At 36.1% G+C, this 13037-nt stretch overlaps 1 protein-coding gene and 1 pseudogene across 5 annotated transcripts in view; one reads left to right on the forward strand and one right to left on the reverse strand.

Moving 5' to 3' along the window:
- NTN4 (netrin 4) overlaps window positions 1-13037 on the reverse strand; it is a 231211-nt gene that overhangs the window by 99089 nt on the left and 119085 nt on the right. The gene's annotated exons all lie outside the window — the stretch shown is intronic.
- On the forward strand, window positions 10452-11106 carry LOC141543135 (ribosome biogenesis protein NSA2 homolog pseudogene; annotated as a pseudogene).

Raw genomic sequence — 13037 nt, forward strand, 5'->3', positions numbered from 1 at the left:
AGATTTGTGAGTTGAAAAAGTAGATAAACAGGAGTAAAGAAAGAATTCCTCTAAATTCAGTACATTCTGGAAGGCCCATTTTTTCTATTATATTTTATTAAAAGGCTGAATCTCATTGGAGAAAAGGTAAAACTCAGATAACTATGGAACACAGAAGAATCACATCAACCTCAACTAACAGAATCAACTTCTTGCTTTTACAATTCTATAACAACTTTTACAAGTCCCAGGGAAATTGTCCATTACAAGATAATAGAATATAGAAACAGAGATATGCTGAATTGAAGACTATTATACGGTTCCCATCCACAATCTACTGCAGTCTTCTCAATATGGAGACAAATTGACACCCCCCCCCAGAGAAAGGTTATTATTTGTCATATTCAGTAACAGAGTTATCTTAAGAAAAAAAGCTCTTTTTTTGCTCCCCCTGAATAATCTTCCTTTATATATATATATATATATATATATATATATATATAATGCATAGATGCATTTATATGTATATATATATATATATGTATGTATATCCATGCATGTATATATGAGTTTGTATATTACACACACACACACACACACACACACATATATATATATATATACATATATGTATTGTAAATACAGATATACTTATACACACAACTAAAATGATTATGTTTAATAAGTCATTTTCCTTTAGTGGGTGCTATAGAAAACCACAGATGGAAATGAGTTTGACTTTTAAAGCCATACTTCTTGTTGAACATATGTGCGCCTACTAGGGGATTTCCATAATGCAAATCTGGACCAGCATCTGCTTTCAACATTTCCCTCAAGAGAGTTAAACAGGAGCAACAAAAACGTCCTGGTTAAGCTTTTAAAATCCAAAATCAGACTTTAAACAGCTACTTCGGTAAGGAGACCCTGGCTACTAGGGTGATATACTTCAAAGGGACCTTCCAGCTTAATTCAAACCACAGCTAAACCTTTGCCATCAGCTTGGCACTAACTGGCCCAAAGCCACATCATCATCCTTTTGGGGAAGTGCTTGTCGACCAGTATACCTTCCTCATCAAACACGGCCCCCCACCCCAAAGAAACAGACAACCAAAAACCCTGGTTTGTACAAACAGGTTCCTGTTGGAGAAAACTCCCACGTGCCTTTTTTGAATCCCGTTCACAGAGTTGAGAGCTGACCTTGGAGATCCATCTGATCTAGCTTCTAACTTTTCAGAAGAAGAAATGGAGGGGGGCTGGTTGTGTGACCAGGGATCTTGGCTTCCGACACAGTGTCCTTCCCACCACAGGCAGTCAGAGACACTAGGGCAGCAGCAAGCACGGAAGGCTGGGAGGGAGAAAGGCTGGGCAGGGGGCCTCAGGTCTGCCTCCTCAAGTTAGGGTTCTGTAGGTTAGCTGTGTAAGCCCTGGGGGCCTCAGTTTCCCAAGCATATCACCAGAAGATCATCCCTATAGGCCCTTTACAATCAAGAGCAGGAGCCCACAGGCTGTGCAGCCGGAGGACCGAGATTCAAAGCCCACCTGGGACATTCACCTCCGGACTGGTCTTGCTCTTCTCAGCAATGAAAAGTGGGATTTGGACTCAGAGCTACCAGGGTCCCTTCCAGCTCTAGATCTATGCTGATAAAAACTAACTAGATCCCAGATTCCTTTTTAGACAATGACCAGGCTACACTAGGCAGTCCCTGCTAGCTCAAACATCCCATGGTTCTGATCCCATGCGGAGTCCTCAGGATAACTGGATGAATGACTGGCCTAAAAAGGCTCATCACTGGTCTTGCACTTCCTAGATTTCTGCTGCTGAGCTGAATTTAGCTGAGGTTACCTAGATATCACAGTGGCAGAATCAGTCTGTATATAATGAGTATATTTAATTCAAACTCCTTAGGAAAACCAGAAATGGTCAACCCCAAGACCTGCGAATTCCTTGTCCTACATGAAGCAACGTAGGTAGATATGCAGTGGGATGACTCTGGCCCACAAAGTGTATCAGTTAGGTTGCTTAGGCTACAGTATGTGTAAATACATAGTCTGGCATGCAAAGAATGGCAAGGTAAGGAAAGAGCTAGGTTTAGAGAAGCATCAGAATGATGACTACTGGCCCTCATTTCACCCTTGGAACTAAGACTTCAATAAGCTGCTTAGGAAAATCCCTTAATACTTCCTGAGCCTTAATATTTCTGCCTGTAAAATGAAGGGGGCAGGAATGGAGTGGACATTTAATACTGGTACCAGAGCCACAAAAATAGTGGATAATACTAATAGATGCAGAAAAAGTTTTTGACAAGATACAAATCCCATTCCCATTTAGAACACTAAAGAACAGTGAATAATGGACCTTTCCTTAATATTATTTATTTATTTATTTATTATGCATTCTTCTATTTCCATGATCGAGGCACACTAATCATCTTGCTGCTCTTCCTACATGGTATCCCATTTCTCATCTCTTTTGCACATACTTTCTCCCATGCCTAATCCGTATCTCTTAGAATACCTAGTTTTCCTTCAAACTACAGCCCAAATAGAGATCTTTCTTGATCCCTAAGTTGTCCCCTCGACTACCTTGTATTAATTTTTATTTTAGATATCTAGCAAGGGTGGGATAAACTTACATATGTACATCTTGTTATTCCTCTTCCTTAAATAGAATGTAACTCCATGCTGATGGGATTGCTTCATGTTTGTTTGTCATATCTCCAATACAGTTTCTGGCATACAGTTGGTGCTTAAAAATTGCTTCTTGCTCAGCTGACTGAAGTATATATGATTAGTGTCTGAAAGTCAGACCTGGAGAGCACTTTTATCATTACTCAATGCCTTCTTAGATATATTCTGTGATCTAGGTCTCACACAGGATATGGACTGAGCACCACAGGCCATATGAAATACCTAGATAATAGCTGACTTTACAGATACCATAGGATCTTTTAGTGGTCCACCTTCTCACCTGAATGACAACTGTGAGCACCACATATACTAACACCATGAAGGAAGCTGGAATTACCAGAATAAACTCTTCATAAGCTTCCCTGAGTTTTACGACTCCCTACTTCCTCATTTTCTTAACATTGCATTCTAAATTTCAAAAGGATGTTATGGTTTGACGAGGGTACTACAGTGAAAGCAAACTTATATTTGTTCTTTTCCTATTAGATAGGGATGGGGTTTGAAGCCTCTCCCCTTAAATTCACTGCTAATAATCTATAGTTTCCATTCATTGGTTTTATTCATACTTTTTAAAGTGATACTGAAAAAGGCTACTCCTTCATCTACATGAAAGCCTCTTTAATATTTAAAAGACATGTTGCAACCTCATTAAACCTTTTTTTCCAGCTAAAAATTCCAAGTTCCTTCAACCATTTCTTATAACATGATTTCCAGATCCTTCCCTATTTTGGGCTTTGCAGAAAATGGATTCCACTTTATTTGTATCTCTAGATTGCCAATGTCTATATGATCTCTTGCCATTCTAACTTCTGGCAGCAAATATTCCTTTTCCAACTTTATTTTAACCCAAACTTCAGTTTACATACTTTCCATAAGCCAATCAATCTGCAGGCTATGAAATAATGATATATTTCCAACTCAGCTATTTTGGGAATGGGCAGAGGTGCCATTGAGACCAACTAGGATGCAGAAGTGGAAAAAGTATGAGACTCGTTGGTTATAGTTTATGTAGCTCCTTGAGGATGCAGCGAAAGGAGCAGAACTAGCAAGGCAGTCAAAGTGTAATCTTGTTATAAGCTTCTAATTTTTCTAGGCTGTTCTCCATGTGGACTACACATCCACGCATTTATAGGGTTCTGGTCAGTGTAATACTCAGTGCAGGGATCAGAGGCTTTTTTGTGCAGTTAGAGATGAATTAAATAAAAAAGTGAGGTTGCAGCAAGCACTGACAAGACCCTGCTTATAATAGACACCCAATCAATTATAAACTTCTAGGATTCTAAAGCTGAAAAGGACCAGCCTTTTAAATTTAGCACATGGGAAAACTGAGGGGCTAGAGAGGTTAGGTAATTTGTCCAAGCTCATCGTGCTAATGAGGAGCCAAATTGATACTTGAGTCCAGAGCTTCATGACAAAGGCCAATGCTGTATTCACTGACACCAATTCAGTGTCTCTGTTGCCCACTCAGAAAAAGTGTGGGAAAGCAAGGTCATTGGGAGCCACAGAGGGGAGAGTAGGGAGGAGCCAAGTCAGCAGGAAACCCATCCTTATGCCTTACTCTGTAAGGTCCAGATGGATGCAGGTGGCACAGGGCATAGAGCCCTGGACCTGGAACCAAGAAGATCTGACACTCATTAGCTGTGGTACCTTGAGCAAATGGCTTACCTGCCATTGTGCCCCAGTTTCGTCATCTATAAAGGGGGATAAAAACAGTATTTGCTTCACAGAGTTGTTTGATGATCAATACAATGACATCTGTAAAATTTTTAGCACAATGCTTGGACATATATAAGATGGTATATCGATGTTTTTCCTTCCTTGTTTCCCGATTTTAGGTATTTAGGTATTCTAATAAGTGGCATTTTATATGTGAGAATGAGAACTAAATAGAAGAGTAGGATAAGACATCTCAAAAGGTCAGAATGATGGGCCAACTTTATTAAGATGAAATTTTAAAGGGATAAATGTAAAACCTCACATTTGGCTCTAAAAATAAAATTTCAGAAATATACTATAGAGTAATTTGTTCAGATAACAGCATATAGTAAAAAGATCTACAAGTTTGAGTTGATTACATGGCTTTCAAATAGTCCAATGATTCTGATTGCAAAGACCTCTTAACATGTCTTTTTACCTCAACTCTTTCCTTCCATTTCAATCTGTCATGGCATACCAAAGGCAGAACAACTTGTTTTACAAAGAGATTTATTTATAATGCTGCTACCCCAAATCTTTAGTGAACTCCTATCACCTACCAAGTAAAGTTCAGATTTCCTTTACCTGGCATTCAAGACCCTTCACAAACCATCTTAAATTTCCAGGTTACACCCCTATACCTACTCTAGACAAACTGGATCCTCTTCTGTCCTCCTAAATGTTGGGTACACTCTCACCTCCAGCCCTTGCTGCTGCTGCTGCTGCTGCTGCTGCTACTCCTCCTCCTCCTCCTCTTCCTCCTCTCCCTCCTCCTTCTCCACTTTTCTTTTATGTGGCTTTCTTTCATGAGATTTTATTCCTTCGATCTCACACTGTACTTTGCAATTCTCTATTATTTAATACTGTGTACTGTAGCTATCTGTGTTTATCTATTATTCCCTTAATAGAATGCCACTCTATGAGGATAGGGACTATGTTTAATCTGACTTTTATATCTTCCCTCTAAACCTAGTATAATGTTCTTCATTCTGCAGGTACTTAATAAATATTTATGGAATACATAAATGAATAAATTATAAGTGACTACTTGTTCAGGATGTTGTTGATAGGATTCCTGTTCAAGCTTAGATGATCTCTGAAGTTCCTTCAAATTCTGAGACATTTTCCAGTATAATGTAGTAGATATTCTCTAATACTGGACTTCTGGCCAATTTTTTCTTTGTTTTTAAAAATAAATTATTGAAAACATGTATAAATTCTCCCTAACACACTTAAAAATGTTAAGCAAAATTTTCAACTTGTTATAACTATATAACAAAGGCTCATTGATTCAAAGATTTTTTATACATTATTAATCCTTATAATGCCCCTATTACATAAAAGGATAAAAATATTTATAGCTTAAGCACTGAAATAGGGCAAATATTACTTCAGATTATGAATTAGGGAAAAAGCCAGGAATGTAATCCATGCTTGATAAGTTTTAGCTTACTGTAGAGTTTCCTCCATGACAGCACCAATTCTTTGTCAGAATTACTTGGCATCTCTTCTATACATCAGAAATACCATTATGTCGATAAAGGATAAATTATAAGTGACAAGAAATTCTTTTACTAAATTAATTGATCGTCACACTATTTTCTGAAAATGTAACATCTAATTAATAATATTTTAAAGACACAGTGGCTATCTAAGCATAATTTACAATTAGGAAACAAGACTCATAGTCCAACTATCTTTATAAATAGATGTCAGAGACACTGTTTTTAATAAAAGCACATCATTATTGACTTTCTGACTACTATCATGTGACAAAACTTGATTGCATGTGCCATTAGAACTTCTGTAGAAGACATTAGGTATGAACATAAACTATTTCAATAGCTTTGTTTAACACAAGACCTGCTTTATTCTTAATGGTTTGTGTTTGAAAACTCTACTTGCAAGTTAACTGTGAGTACCTTGAAATTCCCTTTCCCCTAAAGTCAGCTGCAAACAATATCTAGCAGCAGCTAAATATTAGCTGAATAATAGCTGAAAAGTCCCAAGAACACCCCACTGCTGCCAGTATTATATAAACATGTCTAGAGTAAGAGACTGCTCTAGCATCATTTTCATAACTAACATTTACATAGAGACTATTATGCATTAGGAACTGTGCTAAGAGCTTTATAAAGTTAATCTCATTTGATCTTTCTTGCATCTACCTCCCAGAGTTGGAAGGAGGAGAGAGGAAGGAAAGGAGAAAGGAAGAAGCCATAATGGGGCAGCTCTCCTGTTTGTCCTTCATTCTTGAAGAGCATGACACCAGGAAGGTGATATCATAATTTACAAGTGGATTGCATACTATAATATATAATTAGAATATGAGAGAGCACTGTGTAATATTGATTTATGGTTATATTGAATTTGATGATTCTCAATTTGTGGATTATTCAGATACTTTGTTGCTATTTATTTATCTTTTCTCAATCTGTCTTGGATGCTCATTATCATTCCATTAGACAACACTAGGTCAGGGAAGGAAATGATATTTCTATCAGTCCTTTTGAATATTTGTTAATAGCTCTGGTAAAAGATGAGGGATAAAGATGGTAATAATGACTATCTTCATTTCACATGAATAACAAGAAATTGTTATTCATTTAAATTATGCAATTAAAATTAATTTTGCAATTTAATTTAATTTAATTATGCAATTAAAAGGAATTCTTGCAAATTTTAGAAATATTTTTTCATATTTAATTCTTATATTTATATAAATATGTGTATTTATATACATATAAATAAATATATATAACATATATTTAATACTTCAGTGATTCTTATACAGCTTCAATTTATGATTTACAACTGTCTTCTAGCCAAAATGCAGCAATATGCAGTAAGATTTAGAATAAATAGCTTTAGAATTGAAAGGAAGTTTTGAGCTCATTCTTTATTTTCAAATGAAAACACTGTAGGCTTTGAGGGTTTCCATATGCCCACAAAGAAACATTGAGGAGGAAGAGTCAAGATTTGAACCTAAGTCCTCTGACTACACATCCAATGCTTTTTCATGAGATGATCACCCTCTCCTTCCTGATATACTCTCCTCTCAAGGTTTTTATAATGTTACTGTCCTCATTCTTCCCCTAAGCTGTCCCTCCTCACTCCATTCTCTATGATAACCTATCATTCTACCTCTTCCTATGTCTCTTTTATTTTAGCCTCCCTTCCTTCCTTTCCAATCTGGACTCTCCAGGAGTCTTCTACATTGGAATCCTTGGCTCTCTTGACCTAACTCATGCCTTCCCAAACTCCAAAGCTGGATCACTCACACTATTTGTCATTTCTGCTCTTCTCCAGGAATGGGGTTCCAGAGACTTGCTATGACTTTCAGAATCAAGCACAAACCTCTCTCCACAATCTGAACCTGCTTACACACCTTCCACTTACACCTTCCACATGCTTGTGTCCTCTGGGATACAGTGATAATGGCCTCGTTGATGTTTCTCAAATACGGCTTTCCCATCCCTGGCCTGGGCATTTTCCCTGGGGGTCCCAATGCTTGGAATATTCTACCCCTCACTTCACCTCTTGGCTCCCTGAGCTTTCTTTCAAGATTTGGGTGAAGTACTTCCTTGTAGAGGAACCCCCAACTTTCTGTGTTTCCTGCATATTTCTCTCTGGGTGAGGAAGCGTGGCTCTGCTTCAAGATGGCGCTGTGGCCACTGCAATAAGGAAGAGCGAGAACTCTATTCCATTCTGTTGTCCTTTAGTAGGGAGATAGGAGTAAAAAAGACAGGGAGGGAGGGAGACAAAAAAGAAGAAGAGAAAGAGAGGAGAAAGGATTCCCTTTTTAAGGTCTACTGAATGGATCATTCTCCCTGATTTAGTAACCAATCTTAACTGAAGTAGCTTTAACTTAGCAGGGGCTCTCTTTTGATGTCAACAGCATTATGTATTGTTATAGTAAATAAATAGGGTGAGAGATAGATAGAACTTTGGGAGAAAAGTTGTGAGAATGAAATTTGGAAAGTTTAATATGAGTTTAAATTTGGATAGCTTTTCAAACTGGTCAGAAAATGTTTTCAGGGGCTTCTGAAATCACCAAAGGCTGTGAAGCACACTGCAGCTGTGTCCAGAGCCAGTGCTCTGTGTATGTCCTTAGCTGGGACAACCTGAGCTTGGAGGCTGGTCGTTTAAATTAGGAAATGTTCTAGTCATGTCTGGAGCCTTTGACTCACTGCTGCTTGTGCCCTTCATCTTGGACTAGTTAGGGAGTGAGGCTGTAGGCTACCATAGTCTGATGGGCAAGGACAGGACTATGATTTAGCTATAGTCATGGATTTCTGAGAGAACTGAGTCAAGGGAGCTCTAGATTCAGAGAAGGGAATTCAAGAGAGGGTTTCTGATCAGGGACAGCCAGAGCTCATCATAAGAAAATAATATCTGAGATTCAGGTCACAAAGGGAAGCAGGATATGAAGTTGGACAGGAAAGTGAGTCTGTGGCATTTGCTCATGAAACTGGGGCCTGCAGACCATGTGCAGATATCCCTGAGAAAAGCCAGTACTTTTGTTAATGTCCTACAGCTGTTCTGGCAGCAAGACCTAGATGCAAACCTAAAATTTTATGCCCTGAAAATCCATGCCTTTCATCCTATATTCTCAACTACTTCTCAGAGAATCTTGCTCTAGATGTCATCTCTTCTGTCTCATTTATCTTCAATTTCTTCCTTCCTCTTGGCTTCTAGAAGGTCCATCTGGTGATGAGAACATTCTCAGTTTTCCCCAATCTTGCAAAAACAAAACAAAAATCCTTCCCTTGACCTTCCTACCACAATTAGTCAGTGGTTGATTTCTTACTTTCCATCACTGATAAACTCTGAAATTACCTATATTCAATTTCCTATGCCCTTCATATATTTAAAGAATCCAAGAAAGAAAATTCTTATAGGAAATAAAAAAGAACTAGGAACAGTTAAAAAAAAACTAGGAAGAACTGAAACTGGAATTAAATGGTACAATCAAGAAGAAATAATGGGAGAAATGAGTAATATAGCATCTAAAATAGAAAATCTGAAAAAAAAGGCAGAGCCAAAAGAAGAAAACAGATGAAGACAAAATCATAAACAATCAGTGAAAAAAGGTGGAAAATCTTTCTCAGAAAATAATTCATCAATAAAATGATATGGAAAAGTGAAAAACTTAAAGGATAGCTTTATGATGATTTTCCAGAGGATTTAGACAAATAAAAAAACATGATCACTTTTTTATTCTAGAAAATAATAATTAGCTCATTATTTCAATTTAGATTCTAACCACATATTTATGATTGCATATAATGTATCCTAATGCATTAATATATTGTTTCAAATTTTTTGTTATATATTGAGGAATATATTATGAGGACAGATCAAGGGCCATTTAATTTTGTGATAAACCAAAATGCAGCTGTAATAATAAAAAGATAGATTACTGTAAATTATATACACACACTTGAAACATTAGAGACAGTTTCCATTAAAGACTTTCCTTTGTAGAAATTATTAGCAATAAAAATTAATGGCTTGATTGTATATGATTTTGAAAGACAAAAAATTATCCCCGATATAAAAGAAAGTGATTTGAAAAAATATTTGCAGCAAAATGTACTGGATAAATATATGACATCCAGAATCTGTAGGAACTGATATATAATTATAAAAGTAATATCTACTAGTTAAAGGAGAAGTGATCAAAGAATATAAATAATTTTTTGAAGGAGAAAATGCAAATTAATGGGTTTTTTAAAAAGTATTTATAAGATCTAATAATCAAATAAATTTTACTTTAACCAATGTTAACATGCCATCTCATATTCATAAAACTGTCAAAATTAGCAAAAAATAATTTAAAAAAATCTCTTACTGCCAAAGCTGTAGTAAAATGGGTACTAAGGCATAAAAAGTATCCGGTGCTTGAGAAATAACTGAACACTTTTTGGCATATAAATACAGTGACATTCTATTATATCAGAAGAAATTACATTATAAAAAAATGAAGCCTTTTCTGGCTCATGGAGAATTGGTCACTCGTGGCAGAAGGACTGGAAGTTTGGAAGCATTAATTTTGGTGGCTTTTCAACAGGCGCCCAGCCATCAACATGCCACAGAACAAACACATAAAGTTACACTGAAAACAGCATCGCTGCCACTTGAATTACCAAAAGAAAAAAAGAAGGAAAGCTGAGAGGCTCATGAGTGTTCAAAGTGAATAAAGAAAAGGATTGGTCTAAAGGTCAAACTCTACCATAAACAGCATCATGCTGAGAAGATTCTGATGAAAAAGACTATCAAGATGCATGAAAAGAGAAAGAATGATGAAAAAATTCCCAAAGGAGCAGCGCCTGTATATCTACTGGACAGAGAGAGACAATCCTGAGCCAAAGTCCCTTCCAATATGGACGGTTATTAAAGAAGTGTTAAAGGTTATTCATACAGGAAAGAGAAAGAAGGTTTGGAAGAGAATGGTTACTAAAGTCTGCTTTGTCAGGGACAGCTTTACTAAAAAAACAATGAAATATGATTTATTAGATCAATGAGTTTGTGTTTTAAGAAGGCTTATATATAATTCATTCTGAACTTAAAGCCACTTTTTTTGTATACCCATTCTTAGAATGAAATTCCTCCTCTACATCATATACAACTCTGAATGTCATTACCAAAGGGATTGTTGCTGAAGTGAATGTGAGTGAGCTGGGCATTGTAACATAAGGAGGCAAAGTTATCTGGGGAAAATATGCCAAGGTTACCAACTGAGTGAAGTTCTACATCTTTAATAATTATTCACCATTCTACAATATATACTAAGAAAACCACAACAATTACTATGCTGAACAATCACAAAACAAAATCAAAGACCTGGTTCTGCACATTGGTTGTTTTGATTTGAGGTTAACTTGGAAAAGAGACACTATTTTCTATTTTTTTATGAGACTTTCCCTACTTGAGTGGCAATAATAAAAAAAAAAGCTTGTAGCTTCAAAAAAAACGAGGAAAGAAGTAAAGACATAGATGAAATGATGCAAAGTTCAGCAGAACTATATATACATACATACATATATATATATATAACTGTTTTTAAAAACAAAGGTAACAAATACTTTAAAAATGAATAGATTTAGAAGAGATCATATAACAAATAACATTATTTAGTTAAAATTTTTGTTTATTGAGTCAAACACTGTGTTTTGCTGTGTTTTCAAATAGCTTTATTTGGAGAACTACTCCATATTTTATTAGTTGTATTGCCTGAGACTACTAGGTTCAGCAATTTATCCTTTCTATTAGTCTGAGAAAGAAATGGGCTTTTCTTTGCTAGAATTAACACTTCTACCTGAATCCTCAATATAATATTCAAAATAATTCTATATATTTCTGTTATTCACTCTCTCTCATAGACTTTCTATTTTTCCTTCTCTACTGTTTATTTCCCTTCAATCTAAAAATATGCTCAGGTTTCCCCTATATCCTTTAAAAAAAGCTTTTCTTTACATCGATATCTCTCAAGCTACTATTCTATGCCCTCTACCAACTTTACCATGAAGTTCCTAGAAAGAGTATTCCTCACTTTATCACTAACTCCTTTTTATTTATTTTTATTTATTATTTTAGCAACAAGCATTTATTAAGCACTTCCTATGTGCTAAGAATTATGTTCACAGAAAAGTTAGCTAACTGGTTCACTGTCACACAAATGTGTCCTACATGGACTTTGAACCTATACGTCTTCTTTTTATTATTATTATTATAGTTTTTTTATTGATAAAACATATGCATGGGTAATTTTTCAACATTGATCCTTGCAAAAACTTCTGTTCCAACTTTTCCCTTCTTTCCCCCCCACCCCCTCCCCTAGATGGCAGGTAGTCCCATACATGTTAAATATATTAAAGTATATGTTAAATACAATATATGTATACATATTTATACAATTGTCTTGCTACACAAGAAAAATAAGATTTAGAAAAAAGGTAAAATAGCCTGGGAAGAAAAACAAAAATTCAAGCAAACACTAACAGAAGGAGTATCACTCACTCCTTATTGAAGTTCTATACTATCTGACTTCTGGCCCACTACTCCACTGAAACAACTCTTGTCAAAGTCACTGAGGACCTCTTTATAACAAAATCTAATGGTTTTTCTTCTGCCCTCATCTTTCTTGACCTGAGGCATATGGCACTCCTTTATCTTCCCTTTGCTTCAGGATTCTGTGACTTAGATCTCTTTAGACTTTCCTTCTAACTTTCTGCTCCTTCTCATGTGTATGCATAATTCCCCAAAGTTCTGTTATCTGGGAGCTTAAAGGAAGCCAAAAAAGTCAGGAGACAGAAAATTTCAGGCATGGGAAAGAGCCAGTGAAAATATAGAGGCGAGATCAGTGTCAATGGATTATGAAGGCAGAAATTGTGAAGGCAGAAAAGTCAAATAGAGGGGGAATATTGGGGTCAGTACCAAAACACTTTTGAGGAGGGTTGAAATGAAAGGAAAGAGAGAAGAAATGGGGGGAAATGGACTTAGTGATGGTGAGTGTGAAGGGAATTTTGGAATAGGTTTTTCTGATGTTTTTCAAATGAAGAGGGAACTGAGTCAAATTTATAAAAAAAATAAGAGGCATTCCCCAATTGATAAATGATCAAAAGATATGATTTGTATCCAAAGGTCTATGAATTTATGCATATCCTTTGACC

Source organism: Sminthopsis crassicaudata, chromosome 5 (assembly GCF_048593235.1).
Source record: "Sminthopsis crassicaudata isolate SCR6 chromosome 5, ASM4859323v1, whole genome shotgun sequence".
In the NCBI taxonomy this organism is placed as follows: domain Eukaryota; kingdom Metazoa; phylum Chordata; class Mammalia; order Dasyuromorphia; family Dasyuridae; genus Sminthopsis; species Sminthopsis crassicaudata.